General features: G+C 45.1%; 31 non-coding genes across 31 annotated transcripts; 27 read left to right on the plus strand and 4 right to left on the minus strand.

The window, feature by feature from the left end:
- The first annotated feature begins 94 nt into the window (after positions 1 to 94).
- On the plus strand, positions 95 to 167 carry Trnaa-ugc (transfer RNA alanine (anticodon UGC)). The gene has a single exon. It is a non-coding gene; the product is annotated as a tRNA-Ala (tRNA).
- Positions 168 to 429: 262 nt separating this feature from the next.
- Positions 430 to 501, plus strand: Trnad-guc (transfer RNA aspartic acid (anticodon GUC)). Its single transcript has one exon. It is a non-coding gene; the product is annotated as a tRNA-Asp (tRNA).
- Positions 502 to 574: 73 nt separating this feature from the next.
- Positions 575 to 647, plus strand: Trnak-uuu (transfer RNA lysine (anticodon UUU)). The gene has a single exon. It is a non-coding gene; the product is annotated as a tRNA-Lys (tRNA).
- A 107-nt stretch (positions 648 to 754) lies between these two features.
- Positions 755 to 827, plus strand: Trnaa-agc (transfer RNA alanine (anticodon AGC)). The gene has a single exon. It is a non-coding gene; the product is annotated as a tRNA-Ala (tRNA).
- A 68-nt stretch (positions 828 to 895) lies between these two features.
- Positions 896 to 1,011, plus strand: Trnal-caa (transfer RNA leucine (anticodon CAA)). The gene is made up of 2 exons: positions 896 to 933; positions 966 to 1,011. It is a non-coding gene; the product is annotated as a tRNA-Leu (tRNA).
- A 41-nt stretch (positions 1,012 to 1,052) lies between these two features.
- Trnay-gua (transfer RNA tyrosine (anticodon GUA)) lies at positions 1,053 to 1,146 on the minus strand. Its single transcript has 2 exons — positions 1,110 to 1,146; positions 1,053 to 1,088 (listed from the first exon to the last, which is right to left on the minus strand). It is a non-coding gene; the product is annotated as a tRNA-Tyr (tRNA).
- A 730-nt stretch (positions 1,147 to 1,876) lies between these two features.
- On the plus strand, positions 1,877 to 1,949 carry Trnak-uuu (transfer RNA lysine (anticodon UUU)). Its single transcript has one exon. It is a non-coding gene; the product is annotated as a tRNA-Lys (tRNA).
- Positions 1,950 to 2,056: 107 nt separating this feature from the next.
- Positions 2,057 to 2,129, plus strand: Trnaa-agc (transfer RNA alanine (anticodon AGC)). Its single transcript has one exon. It is a non-coding gene; the product is annotated as a tRNA-Ala (tRNA).
- A 68-nt stretch (positions 2,130 to 2,197) lies between these two features.
- On the plus strand, positions 2,198 to 2,313 carry Trnal-caa (transfer RNA leucine (anticodon CAA)). The gene is made up of 2 exons: positions 2,198 to 2,235; positions 2,268 to 2,313. It is a non-coding gene; the product is annotated as a tRNA-Leu (tRNA).
- A 388-nt stretch (positions 2,314 to 2,701) lies between these two features.
- Trnaa-ugc (transfer RNA alanine (anticodon UGC)) lies at positions 2,702 to 2,774 on the plus strand. Its single transcript has one exon. It is a non-coding gene; the product is annotated as a tRNA-Ala (tRNA).
- A 259-nt stretch (positions 2,775 to 3,033) lies between these two features.
- On the plus strand, positions 3,034 to 3,105 carry Trnad-guc (transfer RNA aspartic acid (anticodon GUC)). Its single transcript has one exon. It is a non-coding gene; the product is annotated as a tRNA-Asp (tRNA).
- Positions 3,106 to 3,178: 73 nt separating this feature from the next.
- On the plus strand, positions 3,179 to 3,251 carry Trnak-uuu (transfer RNA lysine (anticodon UUU)). The gene has a single exon. It is a non-coding gene; the product is annotated as a tRNA-Lys (tRNA).
- Positions 3,252 to 3,358: 107 nt separating this feature from the next.
- Trnaa-agc (transfer RNA alanine (anticodon AGC)) lies at positions 3,359 to 3,431 on the plus strand. The gene has a single exon. It is a non-coding gene; the product is annotated as a tRNA-Ala (tRNA).
- A 68-nt stretch (positions 3,432 to 3,499) lies between these two features.
- On the plus strand, positions 3,500 to 3,615 carry Trnal-caa (transfer RNA leucine (anticodon CAA)). The gene is made up of 2 exons: positions 3,500 to 3,537; positions 3,570 to 3,615. It is a non-coding gene; the product is annotated as a tRNA-Leu (tRNA).
- Positions 3,616 to 4,003: 388 nt separating this feature from the next.
- On the plus strand, positions 4,004 to 4,076 carry Trnaa-ugc (transfer RNA alanine (anticodon UGC)). Its single transcript has one exon. It is a non-coding gene; the product is annotated as a tRNA-Ala (tRNA).
- A 259-nt stretch (positions 4,077 to 4,335) lies between these two features.
- Positions 4,336 to 4,407, plus strand: Trnad-guc (transfer RNA aspartic acid (anticodon GUC)). Its single transcript has one exon. It is a non-coding gene; the product is annotated as a tRNA-Asp (tRNA).
- Positions 4,408 to 4,480: 73 nt separating this feature from the next.
- Trnak-uuu (transfer RNA lysine (anticodon UUU)) lies at positions 4,481 to 4,553 on the plus strand. The gene has a single exon. It is a non-coding gene; the product is annotated as a tRNA-Lys (tRNA).
- Positions 4,554 to 4,660: 107 nt separating this feature from the next.
- On the plus strand, positions 4,661 to 4,733 carry Trnaa-agc (transfer RNA alanine (anticodon AGC)). Its single transcript has one exon. It is a non-coding gene; the product is annotated as a tRNA-Ala (tRNA).
- Positions 4,734 to 4,801: 68 nt separating this feature from the next.
- On the plus strand, positions 4,802 to 4,917 carry Trnal-caa (transfer RNA leucine (anticodon CAA)). Its single transcript has 2 exons — positions 4,802 to 4,839; positions 4,872 to 4,917. It is a non-coding gene; the product is annotated as a tRNA-Leu (tRNA).
- Positions 4,918 to 4,958: 41 nt separating this feature from the next.
- Trnay-gua (transfer RNA tyrosine (anticodon GUA)) lies at positions 4,959 to 5,052 on the minus strand. Its single transcript has 2 exons — positions 5,016 to 5,052; positions 4,959 to 4,994 (listed from the first exon to the last, which is right to left on the minus strand). It is a non-coding gene; the product is annotated as a tRNA-Tyr (tRNA).
- A 585-nt stretch (positions 5,053 to 5,637) lies between these two features.
- Positions 5,638 to 5,709, plus strand: Trnad-guc (transfer RNA aspartic acid (anticodon GUC)). The gene has a single exon. It is a non-coding gene; the product is annotated as a tRNA-Asp (tRNA).
- A 73-nt stretch (positions 5,710 to 5,782) lies between these two features.
- Positions 5,783 to 5,855, plus strand: Trnak-uuu (transfer RNA lysine (anticodon UUU)). Its single transcript has one exon. It is a non-coding gene; the product is annotated as a tRNA-Lys (tRNA).
- A 107-nt stretch (positions 5,856 to 5,962) lies between these two features.
- Trnaa-agc (transfer RNA alanine (anticodon AGC)) lies at positions 5,963 to 6,035 on the plus strand. The gene has a single exon. It is a non-coding gene; the product is annotated as a tRNA-Ala (tRNA).
- Positions 6,036 to 6,103: 68 nt separating this feature from the next.
- On the plus strand, positions 6,104 to 6,219 carry Trnal-caa (transfer RNA leucine (anticodon CAA)). The gene is made up of 2 exons: positions 6,104 to 6,141; positions 6,174 to 6,219. It is a non-coding gene; the product is annotated as a tRNA-Leu (tRNA).
- Positions 6,220 to 6,260: 41 nt separating this feature from the next.
- On the minus strand, positions 6,261 to 6,354 carry Trnay-gua (transfer RNA tyrosine (anticodon GUA)). The gene is made up of 2 exons: positions 6,318 to 6,354; positions 6,261 to 6,296 (listed from the first exon to the last, which is right to left on the minus strand). It is a non-coding gene; the product is annotated as a tRNA-Tyr (tRNA).
- Positions 6,355 to 6,607: 253 nt separating this feature from the next.
- Trnaa-ugc (transfer RNA alanine (anticodon UGC)) lies at positions 6,608 to 6,680 on the plus strand. Its single transcript has one exon. It is a non-coding gene; the product is annotated as a tRNA-Ala (tRNA).
- Positions 6,681 to 6,939: 259 nt separating this feature from the next.
- Positions 6,940 to 7,011, plus strand: Trnad-guc (transfer RNA aspartic acid (anticodon GUC)). Its single transcript has one exon. It is a non-coding gene; the product is annotated as a tRNA-Asp (tRNA).
- A 253-nt stretch (positions 7,012 to 7,264) lies between these two features.
- Positions 7,265 to 7,337, plus strand: Trnaa-agc (transfer RNA alanine (anticodon AGC)). Its single transcript has one exon. It is a non-coding gene; the product is annotated as a tRNA-Ala (tRNA).
- A 68-nt stretch (positions 7,338 to 7,405) lies between these two features.
- On the plus strand, positions 7,406 to 7,521 carry Trnal-caa (transfer RNA leucine (anticodon CAA)). Its single transcript has 2 exons — positions 7,406 to 7,443; positions 7,476 to 7,521. It is a non-coding gene; the product is annotated as a tRNA-Leu (tRNA).
- Positions 7,522 to 7,562: 41 nt separating this feature from the next.
- Positions 7,563 to 7,656, minus strand: Trnay-gua (transfer RNA tyrosine (anticodon GUA)). Its single transcript has 2 exons — positions 7,620 to 7,656; positions 7,563 to 7,598 (listed from the first exon to the last, which is right to left on the minus strand). It is a non-coding gene; the product is annotated as a tRNA-Tyr (tRNA).
- A 253-nt stretch (positions 7,657 to 7,909) lies between these two features.
- Trnaa-ugc (transfer RNA alanine (anticodon UGC)) lies at positions 7,910 to 7,982 on the plus strand. Its single transcript has one exon. It is a non-coding gene; the product is annotated as a tRNA-Ala (tRNA).
- The last annotated feature ends 1,708 nt before the right edge of the window (positions 7,983 to 9,690 follow it).

Below are 9,690 nucleotides of genomic sequence, written 5' to 3' on the forward strand. Positions count from 1 at the left end.
TCTGCTGAAGGTAGGTAAGCTGAAATGTGTCTGATGTAAGGTGTAGTTTAGTATTGCGAACAGCACTCGAACTATGACCTTTTTACCATTTCCAGGGGGATTAGCTCACATGGTAGAGCGCTCGCTTTGCATGCGAGAGGTACCGGGATCGATGCCCGGATCCTCCAAGACGATGTTTTTAATTTATTTATTTTTATACTAATTTCAGTAGTTGCCAATGGTCATAAGAGGATTTATGATGCTCCTAAGATTACCTGGTATTAATAATAATAATAATAATAATACTAAACCGCGCTGCATATGTCTAGAGCATTTCTTGCTGTTTAATTTCGCATTGACAGTATACACAGTTTCAGCTTTTAACATGATCGACCGTGTGGCATTCGGGCATTGACGCCATCGCGAACATATTATTTAAATATGAACACGTCCTCGGTAGTATAGTGGTAAGTATCCCCGCCTGTCACGCGGGAGACCGGGGTTCGATTCCCCGCCGGGGAGGTTCTTTTTATCTTGTCAATGTTTCGTTTCACGTCAGTGGCGTTCGCGGGACTGTCCGGGAATACAGATTTACGCCCGGTTAGCTCAGTCGGTAGAGCATCAGACTTTTAATCTGAGGGTCGCGGGTTCGAGTCCCTCATCGGGCGTAACAATTATTTGGTACGATGGTGAACTAACTTTCACCACAATGTCTTGTCGAAAGAGGATGAATAACGTAACATTTGCGGAGTGGCAAAGGCGAAGCAAACTTGATGGGGAACTAGCTCAGATGGTAGAGCGCTCGCTTAGCATGCGAGAGGTACCGGGATCGATGCCCGGGTTCTCCAATGCCTTTTCCATAGGCGTAAAATAAATGAAATTTGCGCAGAGCAATTTGCAGCAGCGTTCGTGTCATGTCGGGATGGCCGAGCGGTCTAAGGCGCCAGACTCAAGACAAAATGTTCTTCCACTCATCGCGTGGAGAATTCTGGTCCTCGAATGAGGGCGTGGGTTCGAATCCCACTTCCGACAACTTTTCCCTGCCACACAAAATTTTAGGCCTAAAATGCAAGTCCACTGAGCCGGATTTGAACCAGCGACCTAAGGATGCCTGAGTGGTATAAGTTCGTCTACAGTCCTCCGCTCTACCAACTGAGCTATCGGTGGATGTAGCATCGTACAGTTCTTGTGCAGGATTATGCAGGTCATGTCACGTTTGTAGTATGACGTGGTTTTTAAAATGATGCGATAGCTCGCACGTAGCAGAGGGTGGTTTCGATCCACCGACCTCTGGGTTATGGGCCCAGCACGCTTCCTCTGCGCCACTCTGCTGAAGGTAGGTAAGCTGAAATGTGTCTGATGTAAGGTGTAGTTTAGTATTGCGAACAGCACTCGAACTATGACCTTTTTACCATTTCCAGGGGGATTAGCTCACATGGTAGAGCGCTCGCTTTGCATGCGAGAGGTACCGGGATCGATGCCTGGATCCTCCAAGACGATGTTTTTAATTTATTTATTTTTATACTAATTTCAGTAGTTGCCAATGGTCATAAGAGGATTTATGATGCTCCTAAGATTACCTGGTATTAATAATAATAATAATAATACTAAACCGCGCTGCATATGTTTAGAGCATTTCTTGCTGTTTAATTTCGCATTGACAGTATACACAGTTTCAGCTTTTAACATGATCGACCGTGTGGCATTCGGGCATTGACGCCATCGCGAACATATTATTTAAATATGAACTCGTCCTCGGTAGTATAGTGGTAAGTATCCCCGCCTGTCACTCGGGAGACCGGGGTTCGATTCCCCGCCGGGGAGGTTCTTTTTATCTTGTCAATGTTTCGTTTCACGTCAGTAGCGTTCGCGGGACTGTCCGGGAATCCAGATTTACGCCCGGTTAGCTCAGTCGGTAGAGCATCAGACTTTTAATCTGAGGGTCGCGGGTTCGAGTCCCTCATCGGGCGTAACAATTATTTGGTACGATGGTGAACTAAATTTCACCACAATGTCTTGTCGAAAGAGGATGAATAACGTAACATTTGCGGAGTGGCAAAGGCGAAGCAAACTTGATGGGGAACTAGCTCAGATGGTAGAGCGCTCGCTTAGCATGCGAGAGGTACCGGGATCGATTCCCGGGTTCTCCAATGCCTTTTCCATAGGCGTAAAATAGATGAAATTTGCGCAGAGCAATTTGCAGCAGCGTTCGTGTCATGTCGGGATGGCCGAGCGGTCTAAGGCGCCAGACTCAAGACAAAATGTTCTTCCACTCATCGCGTGGAGAATTCTGTTCCTCGAATGAGGGCGTGGGTTCGAATCCCACTTCCGACAACTTTTCCCTGCCACACAAAATTTTAGGCCTAAAATGCAAGTCCACCGAGCCGGATTTGAACCAGCGACCTAAGGATGCCTGAGTGGTATAAGTTCGTCTACAGTCCTCCGCTCTACCAACTGAGCTAACGGTGGATGTAGCATCGTACAGTTCTTGTGCAGGACTATGCAGGTCATGTCACGTTTGTAGTATGACGTGGTTTTAAAAATGATGCGATAGCTCGCACGTAGCAGAGGGTGGTTTCGATCCACCGACCTCTGGGTTATGGGCCCAGCACGCTTCCTCTGCGCCACTCTGCTGAAGGTAGGTAAGCTGAAATGTGTCTGATGTAAGGTGTAGTTTAGTATTGCGAACAGCACTCGAACTATGACCTTTTTACCATTTCCAGGGGGATTAGCTCACATGGTAGAGCGCTCGCTTTGCATGCGAGAGGTACCGGGATCGATGCCCGGATCCTCCAAGACGATGTTTTTAATTTATTTATTTTTATACTAATTTCAGTAGTTGCCAATGGTCATAAGAGGATTTATGATGCTCCTAAGATTACCTGGTATTAATAATAATAATAATTATACTAAACCGCGCTGCATATGTCTAGAGCATTTCTTGCTGTTTAATTTCGCATTGACAGTATACACAGTTTCAGCTTTTAACATGATCGACCGTGTGGCATTCGGGCATTGACGCCATCGCGAACATATTATTTAAATATGAACTCGTCCTCGGTAGTATAGTGGTAAGTATCCCCGCCTGTCACGCGGGAGACCGGGGTTCGATTCCCCGCCGGGGAGGTTCTTTTTATCTTGTCAATGTTTCGTTTCACGTCAGTAGCGTTCGCGGGACTGTCCGGGAATCCAGATTTACGCCCGGTTAGCTCAGTCGGTAGAGCATCAGACTTTTAATCTGAGGGTCGCGGGTTCGAGTCCCTCATCGGGCGTAACAATTATTTGGTACGATGGTGAACTAAATTTCACCACAATGTCTTGTCGAAAGAGGATGAATAACGTAACATTTGCGGAGTGGCAAAGGCGAAGCAAACTTGATGGGGAACTAGCTCAGATGGTAGAGCGCTCGCTTAGCATGCGAGAGGTACCGGGATCGATGCCCGGGTTCTCCAATGCCTTTTCCATAGGCGTAAAATAGATGAAATTTGCGCAGAGCAATTTGCAGCAGCGTTCGTGTCATGTCGGGATGGCCGAGCGGTCTAAGGCGCCAGACTCAAGACAAAATGTTCTTCCACTCATCGCGTGGAGAATTCTGTTCCTCGAATGAGGGCGTGGGTTCGAATCCCACTTCCGACAACTTTTCCCTGCCACACAAAATTTTAGGCCTAAAATGCAAGTCCACCGAGCCGGATTTGAACCAGCGACCTAAGGATGCCTGAGTGGTATAAGTTCGTCTACAGTCCTCCGCTCTACCAACTGAGCTAACGGTGGATGTAGCATCGTACAGTTCTTGTGCAGGACTATGCAGGTCATGTCACGTTTGTAGTATGACGTGGTTTTAAAAATGATGCGATAGCTCGCACGTAGCAGAGGGTGGTTTCGATCCACCGACCTCTGGGTTATGGGCCCAGCACGCTTCCTCTGCGCCACTCTGCTGAAGGTAGGTAAGCTGAAATGTGTCTGATGTAAGGTGTAGTTTAGTATTGCGAACAGCACTCGAACTATGACCTTTTTACCATTTCCAGGGGGATTAGCTCACATGGTAGAGCGCTCGCTTTGCATGCGAGAGGTACCGGGATCGATGCCCGGATCCTCCAAGACGATGTTTTTAATTTATTTATTTTTATACTAATTTCAGTAGTTGCCAATGGTCATAAGAGGATTTATGATGCTCCTAAGATTACCTGGTATTAATAATAATAATAATTATACTAAACCGCGCTGCATATGTCTAGAGCATTTCTTGCTGTTTAATTTCGCATTGACAGTATACACAGTTTCAGCTTTTAACATGATCGACCGTGTGGCATTCGGGCATTGACGCCATCGCGAACATATTATTTAAATATGAACTCGTCCTCGGTAGTATAGTGGTAAGTATCCCCGCCTGTCACGCGGGAGACCGGGGTTCGATTCCCCGCCGGGGAGGTTCTTTTTATCTTGTCAATGTTTCGTTTCACGTCAGTATCGTTCGCGGGACTGTCCGGGAATACAGATTTACGCCCGGTTAGCTCAGTCGGTAGAGCATCAGACTTTTAATCTGAGGGTCGCGGGTTCGAGTCCCTCATCGGGCGTAACAATTATTTGGTACGATGGTGAACTAACTTTCACCACAATGTCTTGTCGAAAGAGGATGAATAACGTAACATTTGCGGAGTGGCAAAGGCGAACCAAACTTGATGGGGAACTAGCTCAGATGGTAGAGCGCTCGCTTAGCATGCGAGAGGTACCGGGATCGATGCCCGGGTTCTCCAATGCCTTTTCCATAGGCGTAAAATAAATGAAATTTGCGCAGAGCAATTTGCAGCAGCGTTCGTGTCATGTCGGGATGGCCGAGCGGTCTAAGGCGCCAGACTCAAGACAAAATGTTCTTCCACTCATCGCGTGGAGAATTCTGGTCCTCGAATGAGGGCGTGGGTTCGAATCCCACTTCCGACAACTTTTCCCTGCCACACAAAATTTTAGGCCTAAAATGCAAGTCCACCGAGCCGGATTTGAACCAGCGACCTAAGGATGCCTGAGTGGTATAAGTTCGTCTACAGTCCTCCGCTCTACCAACTGAGCTATCGGTGGATGTAGCATCGTACAGTTCTTGTGCAGGACTATGCAGGTCATGTCACGTTTGTAGTATGACGCGGTTTTTAAAATGATGCGATAGCTCGCACGTAGCAGAGGGTGGTTTCGATCCACCGACCTCTGGGTTATGGGCCCAGCACGCTTCCTCTGCGCCACTCTGCTGAAGGTAGGTAAGCTGAAATGTGTCTGATGTAAGGTGTAGTTTAGTATTGCGAACAGCACTCGAACTATGACCTTTTTACCATTTCCAGGGGGATTAGCTCACATGGTAGAGCGCTCGCTTTGCATGCGAGAGGTACCGGGATCGATGACCGGATCCTCCAAGACGATGTTTTTAATTTATTTATTTTTATACTAATTTCAGTAGTTGCCAATGGTCATAAGAGGATTTATGATGCTCCTAAGATTACCTGGTATTAATAATAATAATAATTATACTAAACCGCGCTGCATATGTCTAGAGCATTTCTTGCTGTTTAATTTCGCATTGACAGTATACACAGTTTCAGCTTTTAACATGATCGACCGTGTGGCATTCGGGCATTGACGCCATCGCGAACATATTATTTAAATATGAACTCGTCCTCGGTAGTATAGTGGTAAGTATCCCCGCCTGTCACGCGGGAGACCGGGGTTCGATTCCCCGCCGGGGAGGTTCTTTTTATCTTGTCAATGTTTCGTTTCACGTCAGTAGCGTTTGCGGGACTGTCCGGGAATCCAGATTTACGCCCGGTTAGCTCAGTCGGTAGAGCATCAGACTTTTAATCTGAGGGTCGCGGGTTCGAGTCCCTCATCGGGCGTAACAATTATTTGGTACGATGGTGAACTAACTTTCACCACAATGTCTTGTCGAAAGAGGATGAATAACGTAACATTTGCGGAGTGGCAAAGGCGAAGCAAACTTGATGGGGAACTAGCTCAGATGGTAGAGCGCTCGCTTAGCATGCGAGAGGTACCGGGATCGATGCCCGGGTTCTCCAATGCCTTTTCCATAGGCGTAAAATAAATGAAATTTGCGCAGAGCAATTTGCAGCAGCGTTCGTGTCATGTCGGGATGGCCGAGCGGTCTAAGGCGCCAGACTCAAGACAAAATGTTCTTCCACTCATCGCGTGGAGAATTCTGGTCCTCGAATGAGGGCGTGGGTTCGAATCCCACTTCCGACAACTTTTCCCTGCCACACAAAATTTTAGGCCTAAAATGCAAGTCCACCGAGCCGGATTTGAACCAGCGACCTAAGGATGCCTGAGTGGTATAAGTTCGTCTACAGTCCTCCGCTCTACCAACTGAGCTATCGGTGGATGTAGCATCGTACAGTTCTTGTGCAGGACTATGCAGGTCATGTCACGTTTGTAGTATGACGTGGTTTTTAAAATGATGCGATAGCTCGCACGTAGCAGAGGGTGGTTTCGATCCACCGACCTCTGGGTTATGGGCCCAGCACGCTTCCTCTGCGCCACTCTGCTGAAGGTAGGTAAGCTGAAATGTGTCTGATGTAAGGTGTAGTTTAGTATTGCGAACAGCACTCGAACTATGACCTTTTTACCATTTCCAGGGGGATTAGCTCACATGGTAGAGCGCTCGCTTTGCATGCGAGAGGTACCGGGATCGATGCCCGGATCCTCCAAGACGATGTTTTTAATTTATTTATTTTTATACTAATTTCAGTAGTTGCCAATGGTCATAAGAGGATTTATGATGCTCCTAAGATTACCTGGTATTAATAATAATAATAATAATACTAAACCGCGCTGCATATGTCTAGAGCATTTCTTGCTGTTTAATTTCGCATTGACAGTATACACAGTTTCAGCTTTTAACATGATCGACCGTGTGGCATTCGGGCATTGACGCCATCGCGAACATATTATTTAAATATGAACTCGTCCTCGGTAGTATAGTGGTAAGTATCCCCGCCTGTCACGCGGGAGACCGGGGTTCGATTCCCCGCCGGGGAGGTTCTTTTTATCTTGTCAATGTTTCGTTTCACGTCAGTAGCGTTCGCGGGACTGTCCGGGAATACAGATTTACGCCCGGTTAGCTCAGTCGGTAGAGCATCAGACTTTTAATATGAGGGTCGCGGGTTCGAGTCCGTCATCGGGCGTAACAATTATTTGGTACGATGGTGAACTAACTTTCACCACAATGTCTTGTCGAAAGAGGATGAATTACGTAACATTTGCGGAGTGGCAAAGGCGAAGCAAACTTGATGGGGAACTAGCTCAGATGGTAGAGCGCTCGCTTAGCATGCGAGAGGTACCGGGATCGATGCCCGGGTTCTCCAATGCCTTTTCCATAGGCGTAAAATAAATGAAATTTGCGCAGAGCAATTTGCAGCAGCGTTCGTGTCATGTCGGGATGGCCGAGCGGTCTAAGGCGCCAGACTCAAGACAAAATGTTCTTCCACTCATCGCGTGGAGAATTCTGGTCCTTAAATGAGGGCGTGGGTTCGAATCCCACTTCCGACAACTTTCCCCTGCCACACAAAATTTTAGGCCTAAAATGCAAGTCCACCGAGCCGGATTTGAACCAGCGACCTAAGGATGCCTGAGTGGTATAAGTTCGTCTACAGTCCTCCGCTCTACCAACTGAGCTATCGGTGGATGTATCATCGTACAGTTCTTGTGCAGGACTATGCAGGTCATGTCACGTTTGTAGTATGACGTGGTTTTTAAAATGATGCGATAGCTCGCACGTAGCAGAGGGTGGTTTCGATCCACCGACCTCTGGGTTATGGGCCCAGCACGCTTCCTCTGCGCCACTCTGCTGAAGGTAGGTAAGCTGAAATGTGTCTGATGTAAGGTGTAGTTTAGTATTGCGAACAGCACTCGAACTATGACCTTTTTACCATTTCCAGGGGGATTAGCTCACATGGTAGAGCGCTCGCTTTGCATGCGAGAGGTACCGGGATCGATGCCCGGATCCTCCAAGACGATGTTTTTAATTTATTTATTTTTATACTAATTTCAGTAGTTGCCAGTGGTCATAAGAGGATTTATGATGCTCCTAAGATTACCTGGTATTAATAATAATAATAATAATACTAAACCGCGCTGCATATGTCTAGAGCATTTCTTGCTGTTTAATTTCGCATTAATTTCGCATCTTTTTAAAGGCTGTCATATGACCTTTTACAGCATCAAAAAAGCTTCCGAGGCACAACTGAGCAGCTTGGAAAATTTAACTAATACACCAATTGTAAAATTCATTGATACACCACTTCGTAAAATAAGCTCGACTTCAGATATTCCTATAATTCTTGAAAGAAATGGAGTTAAAGAAAGTGATGAATCGTTTATAGACCGCATGTATTCAAACATCAACTTACAAAAAATGAAAGGTGAGCTAATACACGATCTTAAAAACTACCTTGATGAATGTGTTAAAAATGTTGCTCTGTCAAACCGTCACGTTTCTACTGAATGGGATAGTAATAAAATGTTTAGTGTGTTGGAGGAAAGGATTTTATTTTTGGAAAAGGAAGTAAATGCCAAAAATGAAATGATACAAATGTTATTAGCGACGAAATCATCAACGCGTGACGACATACTACATAACTCTCATAGCTTCAACAAATTAAAATCTTGCGAAACAAACGAGAATTTTACAATTCCCAAGGACACCGTTAAGGCAAAAATCATTAAACAGAGTTCCTTTATTCACGCAAATCGCTCTGAAAACTTGCCCATTGATGAAATAATGGATGATGTAAATAGTGTTGCCAACGAAGTGCCGCATAAAACGCCGCGAAGGAGATCTGACAAAAAATCTAAAGTTACGCAAATAATTGGAGACTCGATTGTAAAAGAAGTGAAGGGCTGGAAACTTTCTTCAAACGAGAACAAGATTATAGTGAAATCCTTCTCTGGAGCCACGACTAAATGCATGGAAAGTTACGCAATACCAACTACGAACATGTCTCCCGATAACATTATTATTCATTGTGGCACTAACGATCTTAATAGAATCGAAACCGATCAAATTGCTCAAAACATAGTAAAATTGGCTATTAAATTGAAATCTGGTGAAAATAATGTAATGATATCGGGCATAATTCAACGAAAAGACAGACTAAATGAAAAGGTAATGGCAGTCAACAAATCTCTCGCTCATCTTTGCGAACAAAGAAACATCGGCTTTATCAATAATGATAATATAAACCCCGACTTACATTTGAATAGAAGTCGCCTTCACCTAAATATGAAAGGGACTTCAATATTGTCTCGGAACTTTCTACAGGTGATTGAGGATTGACACAAAAAACCTGTCGAAATTTACGACACAGATCCACCGAACACTGCCTCAGATACTTTTGATTCAACATATGATATTTTCACTCTACGTCGCAGTAACATGTGTAACTTGATAGTCGGTCATTTGAACGTAAACTCGTTGCGAAACAAGTTCGAAGAAATTGATTTAACTTTCAAGCACAATATTGATGTTCTGCTTCTAACTGAAACGAAAATAGATGAATCGTTCACTGATGCTCAATTTAAGTTAGATAATTACGCAATTCTGAGGAAAGATAGAAATGGACATGGTGGCGGTATTTTACTCTATATAAATGAAAATATTCCCTTCAAAGTGTTGCGAAAATATACTTTACCGGATGATATCGAAGTTTTAGTTGTCGA

The sequence above is a fragment of the Hydractinia symbiolongicarpus genome, chromosome 3 (genome assembly GCF_029227915.1).
Source record: "Hydractinia symbiolongicarpus strain clone_291-10 chromosome 3, HSymV2.1, whole genome shotgun sequence".
Taxonomy (NCBI): Eukaryota; Metazoa; Cnidaria; class Hydrozoa; order Anthoathecata; family Hydractiniidae; genus Hydractinia; species Hydractinia symbiolongicarpus.